This window comes from Rattus norvegicus, chromosome 2, assembly GCF_036323735.1.
Source record: "Rattus norvegicus strain BN/NHsdMcwi chromosome 2, GRCr8, whole genome shotgun sequence".
NCBI lineage: Eukaryota > Metazoa > Chordata > Mammalia > Rodentia > Muridae > Rattus > Rattus norvegicus.
The window spans coordinates 98,114,423-98,126,368 of record NC_086020.1 but is presented as its reverse complement, the minus strand read 5'-3'; positions in this window follow the sequence as shown (position 1 = coordinate 98,126,368).

The following is an 11,946-nucleotide window of genomic DNA, read 5'->3' as shown; positions in this document are numbered from 1 at the left end:
TGGTTTTCATATCCTGGCCTTGCCATCATTATTATCTCTCGCACTGTAGGAGTCTACTTGAATTTGTAAATGAATTGACCCTTCTGGGGTGAGAGATCTGAACAAGCAAAAGGAGAAGCAGAGTTTGGTTCTAATGTCTTCCTTTTGGTCCTCCAGTATCCTTCTTACTTTATTAAACATAGAGAACATTCTTCTCCTTCTAATAGAACAGAATAAGAATCACATCCTGTTCCTCCAATCATGTGTGTAACATTGCTTTGTTGAAGTTGAATTGTGCATTAACACTCAAAAGCTTGCTCACTGAGATAGATGCACCATCATCATCCTTTGTAAGATTTGCCCTTTCTTTTTTCTGATCCATAATCTTTCATTTATGTTTATGACTGTGTCCTGATTCATTTTTCTTTTTCACTAAATTCAGCAACATTCTTTTAAAGTCAGACTTATGGATTGATTCCAAGGCTAGCTTACTCCAAGGCTGTCTACTCTGTGGCTACCTATTCCATGGTTAGCTTCCTGGGAAGTGTGCCTGCTGCAGCAGCATCACAGACTTTCAGTAGGGTTTATAAAACAGAAGGAGGCTTCTTGTGCATCCTGTGAATGTAGTCATTCTATGTGAGTGCTTCTAGCCTAAGGTTCATTGGCCAGAGGTTTCCCAAATCTTGACCAGAAGAATAAGTTCATCTATGACATAAATGTCTCCAAGGATCAAAGTCTGCTTTGATTTCAGCTATTAACAAGACAAAGATATGAAGGTCAGACTGAAATGACTATAGGTCTTCTACTCAGTCTGAGAACATTTAGAAAGAATACATGTTACTTGGTCCCTTCTAATGCCATCCTTGTGGATCTCCAATATATTTTGATTTGTCTTTCACATATCCAAAGTGTATTCCTGTCACTGATGAAACAATGGGAAATACTTAATTTTTCTGTATTCAGTTAGAAGACATCTGAGGGATATGTCAGATGTGAATCCTAGTAATCCAGTGTCACAAAGTGGGTAGTCCTTTTCAAACATATTTTCTTGGTACTAAAGCACACTTCTGATCCTGAGTTCCTTACAATTTATTTATTTATTTATTTATTTATTTATTTATTTATTTTCTTTCTTTCTTTTTGAGACAGGATATTGTACTGTACTTTAACTGTCCTTGAGTTGGTAGTCTTTCTCCCTCAGACTTTTGAGAGCTGGAATTAGAAGTGTATTCCACAAACCCAGGATTTTTTTTGCACATTTATAGTTATTCTATCTTCTAATTTTGTAATTTTTTAATAATACACATACATTAGTCAAATGTTACATGGGCTCTAGCTTTTGGATGGACCTAAGCTATGCCATTGTGTTTGGCGTCTCTGTAGTAGTTCTGTCCTAGTCTGACTCACACACATGAACCAGAGACTGTTTCTATCTGGAATGTGTTTTTTTTAGCACAAGGCACATTACATGGTGGCATCATACTTTGTGAAGCATCATATGAAGTAGCATTTCCTTCTGACTAAAACTAACTTCTAGACACCCAGCTTACTACATAGAAAAGAGCAAGTGGAGCTTTGCAAACAGCACTTTTGTTATTAGAATGAAGTTTCTTTCCTGATCATGCTTCACTAAAAAAAAAAAAAAAAACTTTGGAACTTCTATTATATTCTACATATTGTTCCCATTATCACAAAGTCTAGCTAGTAGTCCTAACATATTTATGTATTGGTCCCAAATAATAAGGGTAATGTTTAAGGCCGTGTGATAACCTCCCATCAGTTACTAGGGGCAGATGGAAGTCATTAGGTACTGGGTTTCCAATATCATGTGGATACAATAGATTTTCTCTGGTCTTTATTAGAAGTGGATTTCTTTAATTTCCATGGCCTGAGAATTTGTATTAAAAAGATTGTATTTATATATCTAGAAAAGTTATCATAAAACAAAAAGATTAACTACAAGGTTAATGAGGAAACCTCTAGCAGCTCAGAAAGGTCATATAGTATCACAGAGAAAAGTCAAAGAGGAAATCAAGATTTTTCCCAAAGACTACATCCAATTTATTGTGTCTCCTTGGACAAGTCACTTAACTTAACATCATGTCTTTCCCCAGCTGTAATAATACTCAAACCTCATATCTCACAGGAGTGTTGTCAACATTCTTACTAAGCACATACCAGAGTTTTATTACTTCTGGGGAATAGCTTTTGGCAACTTCGTTGTACAGGTTTGTAAAATGCATCAAATATAACTATGATTTTGACCATGGCCTTATGTGTCATGTATCATTCCACTTTTTAGATTAATCAAAATGAAGTCAATTAAATCATGGTAATCTTTTGAAGAATGCTCATAGTTAAACCAGATTCAATGTTTCTCTGTAAAAAAAAAAAGAACAAGAAACAGGCTGGTCTATCCATTTCACCTGTTTCCATTTACAGGAGCACTTTTACAGAAACACAGGAGGTTTCATTATTTAGGATGTGTGATACTAGCAACATAAAAAAATGGTAGTGCTATTTTTACAATTTCTCTAGACTCCTGGAATTAAAGTAGTGTGTAATTCCTGCAGTAGGTGTTACCTTTGGCATTCAGCATACAAATGTGATGAAATTCTAAAGTGTTATAGAAGTGTTGACTATGAGTAGCACTGTTCTCGGACAGAGACTTTAAAAAATGGGATTGGAGGTATTTTTCACTTCTTTTCATGAAAACATGAGATGTTTACGTTTTTGTCTTCATAATTGTTTCTTTTCCTTTTCAAGTAAAGGCTAGATGACTTTCTAGGTATAGGTGTGTGTGTGTGTGTGTGTGTGTGTGTGTGTGTGTGTGTTTTGTGTGTTTAAATGATTATAAAAACAAACAATGCTGGAGAACTGGTATATAATTCAATTGGTGGAGTGTGTAGACTATATAGCCTTTTAATGACATTGCAACCCAAACAGAGGGTAAAAGGTAATTTTTACATCCCTTCCAGTATAGGTAGTACATGAACCTCATACTAATACCAATAGTCAATGCTTCATGAACCCCACACCAGCTTCATCTCATGGAGAAGCTGGTGGATTATCTGCCCTCCAGTTGCAAATACTCACCTAATGAGCTCTGAAATCCATACTTGGGGTTGTAGACTCTTTCTTTCTACACCTTCATAATTTTCAGCCTAAATCTTCAAGCATGACAGTATTATTCTAAACTGTATCAATTCTTTGCCAGAGATAGGATAATAAACAAATATGTACCACATTAAATAAAGTCACTATTGTGCTTAAAATATGGAAGATGTATTGCCTCAATACTGCAGATTTAACAGACAAAACAAATTATTTTTATATCTATTTCTCTCTGTTTGTGGGTATTATCCAGATATAATTCTGATGTAGTGGAATTGGCTTTTTCAAAGGGTACAGTTCATTGTGTTTTAGTATAGTCACAAAACATGGTAAAAGCAGCATTATCTAATTCCAGCAGATTTTCTTTCCCTAAAATAGAACCTTGTCCATACCAGTAGTTACTCTCCATCTTTCTCTTCAAAGTTGTTGATAATCACTATCTAATTTCTGCATATGTAAATTTATATATCCTGGGCATTTCACATCATAAAATAACACATATAAATGACATCACATCACACCACACACACATGCACACACACACACACATGCACACACACACACACACATACACACACAGTCTTGCTTCTTTCAATTATTCTGATACCCTTGCACTTCACTCGAAATGTGAAAAGAATTATGATAGTTTTAATCATTTCTCTTTTCCTATATTTCTTCTTTTTGAGACAGAGTCTCCAGGTTGGCCTTGAACTTACTATGTACGTAATGGTGACCTTGAAGTTCAAGTCCTTCTGCCTTTATCTTCCAGAATGCTGAGATCTAAGTTGTAACCATTACTCCAGGCTTATACAGTGCTGGAGACCAAACCAAGTGCTTCCTACATTCTCATGCCTTGTTCCATATAGATTTTAGCCTTTGGGCAATTTAGAATGAGATTCTGGGCTTCAGTTCAGAGCTGAAATCAACCAAGTAGAAACAAAAACAGTCAACCAAACTTGGAGCTGATTCTTTGAGAAACCAACAAAATAGATAAACCCTTTGCCAGACTAACCAGAGGGTAAAGAATCAACCAAACCCGGAGCCGATTTTTTTGAGAAACCAACAAGATAGATAAACCCTTTGCCAGACTAACCAGAGGGCACAGAGTGTATCCAAATTAAAAAAAATCAGAAATGAAAAAGGAGACATAACAACAGAAACTGAGGAATTCAAAGTCTATACTCAACAAAACTGGATAATCTGGATGAAATGGACAATTTTCTAGAGAGATACTCGGTACCAAAGTTAAATCTGGATCAGATAAAACACCTAAACAGTCTCATAACTCGTAAAGAAGTAGAAGAAATCATTAAAAGTCTCCCAACCAAAAAGAAGCCCAGGACCAGATGGGTTTAGTGCAGAATTCTATCAGACCTTCATAGAATACCTAATACCAATACTCTTCAAACTCTTCCACAAAATGGAAACAGAAGGAGCACTACACAATTCCTTCTATGAAGCTACAATTACACCTATGCCTAAACCACACAAAGACCCTACAAAGAAAGAGAACATCAGACCAATTTTCTTTATAAATATCCATGCAAAAATACTCAATAAAATCTTGTAAACCAAATCCAAAAAACATCCAAAGTATGCCAAGAAGTGCTTGCTGACAGGAAAACTGAAATAGCTGTCACCTGAGAGGCTCTACCAGAGCCTGACCAATACAGATGGGGATACTTGTAGCCAATTTTAGGACTGAGCAGGGGACCCAGTGGAGTTAGGAGGACTGAAGGAGCTGAAGTGGGTTTTAACCCCACAGGAAAAACAATATCAACCAACCTGACACCTCCCAGGGACTAAACCAGCCACTTAGATAGCAGAGGATGGCCTTGTCAGGCATCAATGGGAGGAGAGGCTCTTGGTTCCAATGTGAAGGCTCCATTTTCCCTGTGTAGGGGAATGCCAAAGAGGTGAGGTGGGAGTGAGTGGATTGATGGTGGAGTACCCTTATAGAAGCAGGGGGAAACAGAATGGGATGAGGGGTTCTGGAGGGGAAGCTGGGAAACAATGTAACATTTGAAATATAAATACATAAAATAGCTAATAAAAAACTAAAAGAAAAAATAAGACAATGTTAGATGGATTTAGAGGACATCATCATCTAAGAAAGAATGGTAAACAGATTCTTGGGAGTTTTATTCATGCACTTAACCTTGTGCTCTCAAAATACTTGCAGTACAATACTTGAACCTCAGAACCCAGTCTCAAACACATTTCTTCTCATATTCAACACTCATCCCTTTAATGTAGATACAGGACCTTCTGTTCCCTCAAGTATGACAGCTTTCTTCAAGGCCCAGGTTTAGGGACAACTAAAGATTATGAATTATTATCAAATGACATGCAGAAATACATAGTAGAAGACAAAGTGAAGTGTTGAGCTTGCTGGGTTACAGGAGACATTCAGACACAGAAAAGTGGTTTTGTATACTAGTGGGGAAATGTTCTCTGCCTGGTATTATATTTAGACTTAAGTAGGACACTGGGGTTGTTTTGAATCTGTTGGTTTACAAAGCCAATGTGTAAATGAGACTAAGGTCAATGGCTTGAATCCTATTGTCTTGTAAATGGGGTATCAGGAAGGCTGTTGTGGTAGTTTGCATAAAAATTGACCCATGGTCACTTATATTTGAATGTTAAATTGTCTGGGTGTAGCAATACTCCAACAGGAATTAGGTGTTTCACTTTGGGGGTCCTCTTTGTGGTTTCAAATCCCTAAACCAAGCACTGGGTCTCTCTCTAGCTGCTTCCATTGGATCTTTAATTTATATAGAACTCTCAGATACTTCTGCAGCACCATATTTGCCTGTATGATTCCATGCTCCCTACCATGATGATAATGGACTAAACCTCTAAAATTGTTAGCAAGCACTAATTAAGTACTTTCTTTTGTAAGAATTGAAATGGCCATGGTGTCTCTTCACAGATATAGAACACTAACTAAGACAGAAGTGTATCAAACATAGTATCAGTTTTTATCACTCAAATGATGAAGGTAATGTTGTGCTCCTGTTGTTCAATATGAGTAGTGAAAAACTCTGCACTTCTGATGTCATGCTAGGTATTCTTTCCTGAGATCCCTGCATAAATCGTCCTGACTTTCAACTTTTTTGTCAGTTCACTTTTTCTACAGTCCTAAATTATCTTTCAAAGTCTGACATTAACTTTCCTAAGTTCAAGATTCATGTGGCAAATATTTCCTCACTGAGATGTGCATTACCAACAGCCCTATTTTAAGGAGATATACAATATCTGAAGTCTTTAAATTGGATTTTCTTCCAAGATATTTTCCCACTTAATAACATGTACAAATTCTATCTCCTTCATTTTAGTCAGTACCTAAACCTTGAGTTACTGTGAAACCTTTAAGAATTCCAATCCCAATCTATGATTAACATTCTATTTTTGACTTATCCATGGAGTTAATGTTAGCATTCTATCTAAGTTCCACCCCCACAATTACCTGGCAACTGCCAGGTATGCCTGACACTATAAAAGGTTCTGAGTGCCCCCTCCTCACTCTCTTGTTCTTGCTCTTGTTCTCTTTTGCTGTTCCTCCTTTGTCCCTTTTCTCCCCATTCCCCTCTCCCCTTTTCTCCACATGCTCATGGCTGGCCTCTCCTCTCTCCTCCTTCTCCTTCTCCTTCTCCTCCTCCTCCTCCTCCTCCTCCTCCTCCTCCTCCTCCTCTTCTTCTTCTGATTCTTCTGATTCTTCTGATTCTTCCTCCTCTTCCTCTCCCCCCCCCTCTCTCTCTCCCCTCTTAACTCGCTCCCCATGCCCTAAATAAACTCTATTCTATACTATACCCTGGGGTGACTGGTCCCTCAGGGGGAAGGGATGCCTCAGCATGGACCAACTGAGATACCCCCTTTACCCAGACCTCTATAGAACTTATTTCCCCCATCTTTATCCTTTTATTAGTACAACAGTTAAGAAATAAGCTCTAAACTTTACACCATTGGGCACTTCGTCAGGTAACCAGAGAAGCATACCAAGCAACAAAAAAGATGTTTTTTTTCAAAGCTGATATTATATATCACTAGATAGATTTAATTTTTTTAAAAAAAAAGTGGCCTTATGGAAGATGCCCGGGACAGGACTTACAGAGTCAGTATGATTTAAAAAGATTCATTTCTGTTATGGAATCTGTAGTGTCCAAATTTCACAGTTCAAGCCTGAACCTTTATGCACAGAAACATTGTCAAATTCTAAGCACTCTTCCTTAATGGCTCATTGCTTGCAGGATGAAGTCTAAATGTCCCAGGACACACAGCACTTTTCAACCATGTTGCAGATTAGTATCTGCTTCATCACTTCATTCTCTACTTGACTACAACATCCCCATGCTCTACAAACCATTAGCATTCATATCATTCATCTTTTGATGTTATTATGTCTTCAAATCAGGTCTCCTACTATATTTGCAGAACCTGGGAATCTTCTAATCAAGCTTGAAAGCTAATCTCAGAAGTCTTCCTTGTCTTTCAATTCATACTCTTAATTAACAAACAAATATCCTTTTTCCATATGTTGCTCCTAACAAATGCAAATCAATGTCTATACACATCTTTTCTTACAAGTGAACAGGTCCTTTGTTGGTACATCTACAATAGTATGTACATCTTTTGCAATTCATTAATTCATAAAGGATGCATTCATCCATTCACACATTGTTTGCAAAGTATTCATTGTCTGTTTTCTACAGAGTGATGGTAAGTTAGAGTTCTAAATGCTAGAACAGAGAAGAGAAGCAGCATGCCTAATAATCTTAGATGTGTAATCTCGATTCTACCTAATAGTCTTTTACTAAGACTATGATGTGTGTGGTGATTTGAATATGCTTGGCTTAGAGTGGCGTTATATGGAGGTATGACCTTGCTTGAGTAGGTGTGGCCATGTTGGAGGAAGTGTGTCACTGTCCTGGCTGATTGAAAGACAGTTTTATCCTAGCTGCCTTCAGAACAAGAGGTAGAACTCTAGGTTCCTCCAGCTCCATGTCTACCTGGATGTGGTCATGCTCCCACCATGAAGATAATGAGCTCAACCTCTGAACCTGTAAGCCAATTAAATGTTTTTCTTTATAAGATTTGCCCTGGTCATGGTGTCTGTTCAGAGCAGTAAAACCCTAACTAACATAATGTATTACTTATTATCTGTCCTCCTTGGAGGATGGAAAACTTATTAATAGTCTTCGAATATACAAGACTTAGTAGTTCTGATCTTTTCGTGAGCATAATATCACTGTATTCTTCCTGATGCTCCAAGTTTTCACATTTAATGTCAACTTTCTTTCAAATCATTGAGGTAGATGCTTATTGTTCCCAGAAAAGGCAAATACCTTCCCGGGTTCATATGATGGTGGAACACCAGATGAGAAATTGAACTCGGGTATATTCAGTGCTCCACAAAAAGTGATTGACCAAATAAATAAATGAATAAGTTCATGAATTCAAGGTCAAATTACTCTATAGCTAGTGCTCCTGGTAGTGCAGATAATTGTTGGCCTCAGGAAGAAGAAAGCAAAAGAGCCTCAGTAACCACTTTCTATTATGGAGTAAGTTACAGAAGGTTTATGATTCTAGAGAGTTTGAAATTTATATTGAACTTATCTTCTGTGCACCTCAGTCAAGAAAATAGGCGCTATCTTTTTGTTAATACAGATTTTTTTTTCTGTAAAAACTGGATTTGCTTCCAAAGATAACAAACTTAATGAATGTAATAAACAAATCTCTATTTTTCTTACCCTGGATTGTGCTCTCTAACTGCCCACTTCACTGTAAGGACTATAGTTCAGAGTGTCTGGCCTTTGTGACTTTTGTACAGCGATCTACTCTAGAACTCTTCCTATATTCTCCTGGTGAGGCAGCCTCATGTTATTTCTAGAGTGAATCTCTTGGCCTCTGCAATTCTTCCAATATCAGAGTCTGCAGAGCCAGTATCATTACAAATAGCATAGTTTTTACATGAGATCATAGCAAAAGGACACTCTACAGTTGGTAAAGTATTTCCAGTCTGTTCCCTCTAAGTTTCTGAGATATCCAGAAACATCTGAATAAATTTTTACAATGTCAGTACTGAAGAAGAGGCCGACTGATGGTCAGGTGTTACATCAAAGCTGGAAGGCATTTTGTAACAAACTTTTGAATTTCCCCATAATAGAGGAGCTTGATATCACATGTCTTTTCACTTTCTGTTCTCAGACATAAATATAAACATAGTATGAATATATTGAATAATAGTAATAGTTTTAATAATGGATTTTTTGTTTGCTTGCTTAAATGGTAACTGAATATGTTAAGATCAGTTTTCGAAAAAAGTTGATTTTTAAAATTCCAATTATGTCAGGTCATATTTTCATCATTATTTTAACCTCCCTACATACTTTGTTGAAATTGCAGACCTAAAATACTTATTGCCAAATAACTTTCACAGGATAGGAGCTATGGAGTAACCTCTTTTGCCCTTTTCTTGACTTTGTATTTTTCTGTAAGAAGATATCATTAATGAAACACTGTGGACTCTCAAACTCCCACTTCCTCCACCTAAATAGAGGAACTTCTTTTTTCCTGTTACTTGTTTTTTTTTTTTTGAGATTATAATCTCAACATTTTACCCTTTCCTTTCCTTCCTTCAAATCCTCCCATATACCCTGCTTTATTCAATCTTAAATTCCTGGCCTTTCTTTTTCCCTTCACTAATTGTTGCTGCATGCATTTAAGCATACACATATATTCCTAAATATAACCTGTTTCATCTGTCTAATGTTACTAGTATATATATTTTCAGGGCTCACCATTGATCCTGGAGAACTTTGGTTTGTCTTCTCTGAGGAAGACTGTTTTTCTCATTTTCATCATTCCTTAGTTGCCCACAGTTTGTTGTGTAGACATGGTTCCTTATGGCCATTTTCATGTCTACTTTAACATGCCTATTGGAGTCCTTGTTTCAGCCCATGTTTCGACAGTCATGATGGTGAGATTTTATTGGTGTAATGATATACATAGGAGACACAATCCCAGAACTAATTCCCTGATCTTCTGCCCCTTATAATACTTCTGAGCACTCTTCCACAATGTTCCCTGAACATTGGGTATCCTTATTTTCTTTTTTTAAAGAATTATACCTGGTTGAAGACAAGGGCTTTGGTGTACATGGGTACCACTAGCTTCTGAAGTTTGAAGACTGCAATTTATCCAGAAACCATGATTCAGAAGCTGGAAAAGAGGTTTTTTTTTTTCTTTTTTCTTTTTTTTTCTTTTTTTTGGGGGGGGGGCACTCATGTAGCACTAATTGTACCAATTCAAGACCAAGTTTTAGAAAACAGAGTTTCTCAAATTTTAGCCACAGTGCCAGTTTTAAACAAAATGTGAATGCAATTTCATCATTAGATCCTAGAATTAAAATTCAGTGGCATTAGAGTATAGTCCACAAACTTTCTTTCTGTTAGAACTGAACGTTGAACTTTATATCCATATATCTGCCATTACTTAAAGATACACCAAGTACACAATGTCATTGTATTCATGGCTGCCCACAAATGCAAATATTTTAAAGCTACTTTCCAAGTGACATTGGTGTTAATATTCCAGAGCCAATATTGAAGGACACCTGCTTGTCTCAACTTAAAACTTGTGCTATACTTATCTGTGGTCTGTGGAAATTAAGAGTTTTCCTTCTGGTTTTGGTTTTCTCTAATCTTTCAATGTAATTCTGAACAATAATGAAATTAATGATTTATATTGCTCAAAGTTGGGGGTAATTTGACATTATCTTCCAGAATGTCTTTATTTCTCTGTCTCTCCCTCTCCCTCTCCCTCTCCCTCTCCCTCTCCCTCTCCCTCTCCCTCTCCCTCTCCCTCTCCCTCTCCCTCTCCCTCTCCCTCTCCCTCTCCCTCTCCCTCTCCCTCTCCCTCTCCCTCTCCCTCTCCCTCTCCCTCTCCCTCTCCCTCTCCCTCTCCCTCTCCCTCTCCCTCTCCCTCTCCCTCTCCCCTTAAGGGAAATACATTGCCACTTTAAAAAAAGGTTGGGCATTATTAAATATTTGACAAGAGATAAATATATACATAGATAGGAAGGGAGGTAGGTAGATAGATAGGTAATAGATAGATAGATAGATAGATAGATAGATAGATAGATAGATAGATAAATAGGTGACAGGTAAACAGGTAGATAAAAATAGACCAAAGATAGGATTTCTTTTTTTATCTTTATTAACTTGAGTATATCTTATTTACATTTCAATTTTTTATTTTATTTTTTTTATTAACTTGAGTATTTCTTATTTACATTTCGAATGTTATTCCCTTTCCCGGTTTCCAGGGCAAACATCCCCCTAATCCCTACTCCTCCCCTTCCTTATGGGTGTTCCCCTCCCCACCCTCCCCCCATTGCCACCCTCCCCGCAACAATCACGTTCACTGGGGGTTCAGTCTTAGCAGGACCAAGGGCTTCCCCTTCCACTGGGGATCTTACTAGGATATTCATTGCTACCTATGAGATCAGAGTCCAGGGTCAGTCCATGTATAGTCTTTAGGTAGTGGCTTAGTCCCTGAAAGCTCTAGTTGCTTGGCATTGTTATTCATAAGGGGTCTCGAGCCCCTTCAAGCTCTTCAGTTCTTTCTCTGATTCCTTCAACGGGTGTCCTATTCTCAGTTCAGTGGTTTGCTGCTGGCATTCGCCTCTGTATTTGCTGTATTCTGGCTGTGTCTCTCAGGAGAGATCTACATCCTGTTCCTGTCGGCCTGCACTTCTTTCCTTCATCCATCTTGTCTAATTGGGTAGCTGTATATGTATGGGCCACAGGTGGGGCAGGCTCTGAAGGGGTGTTCCTTCTGTCTCTGTTTTAA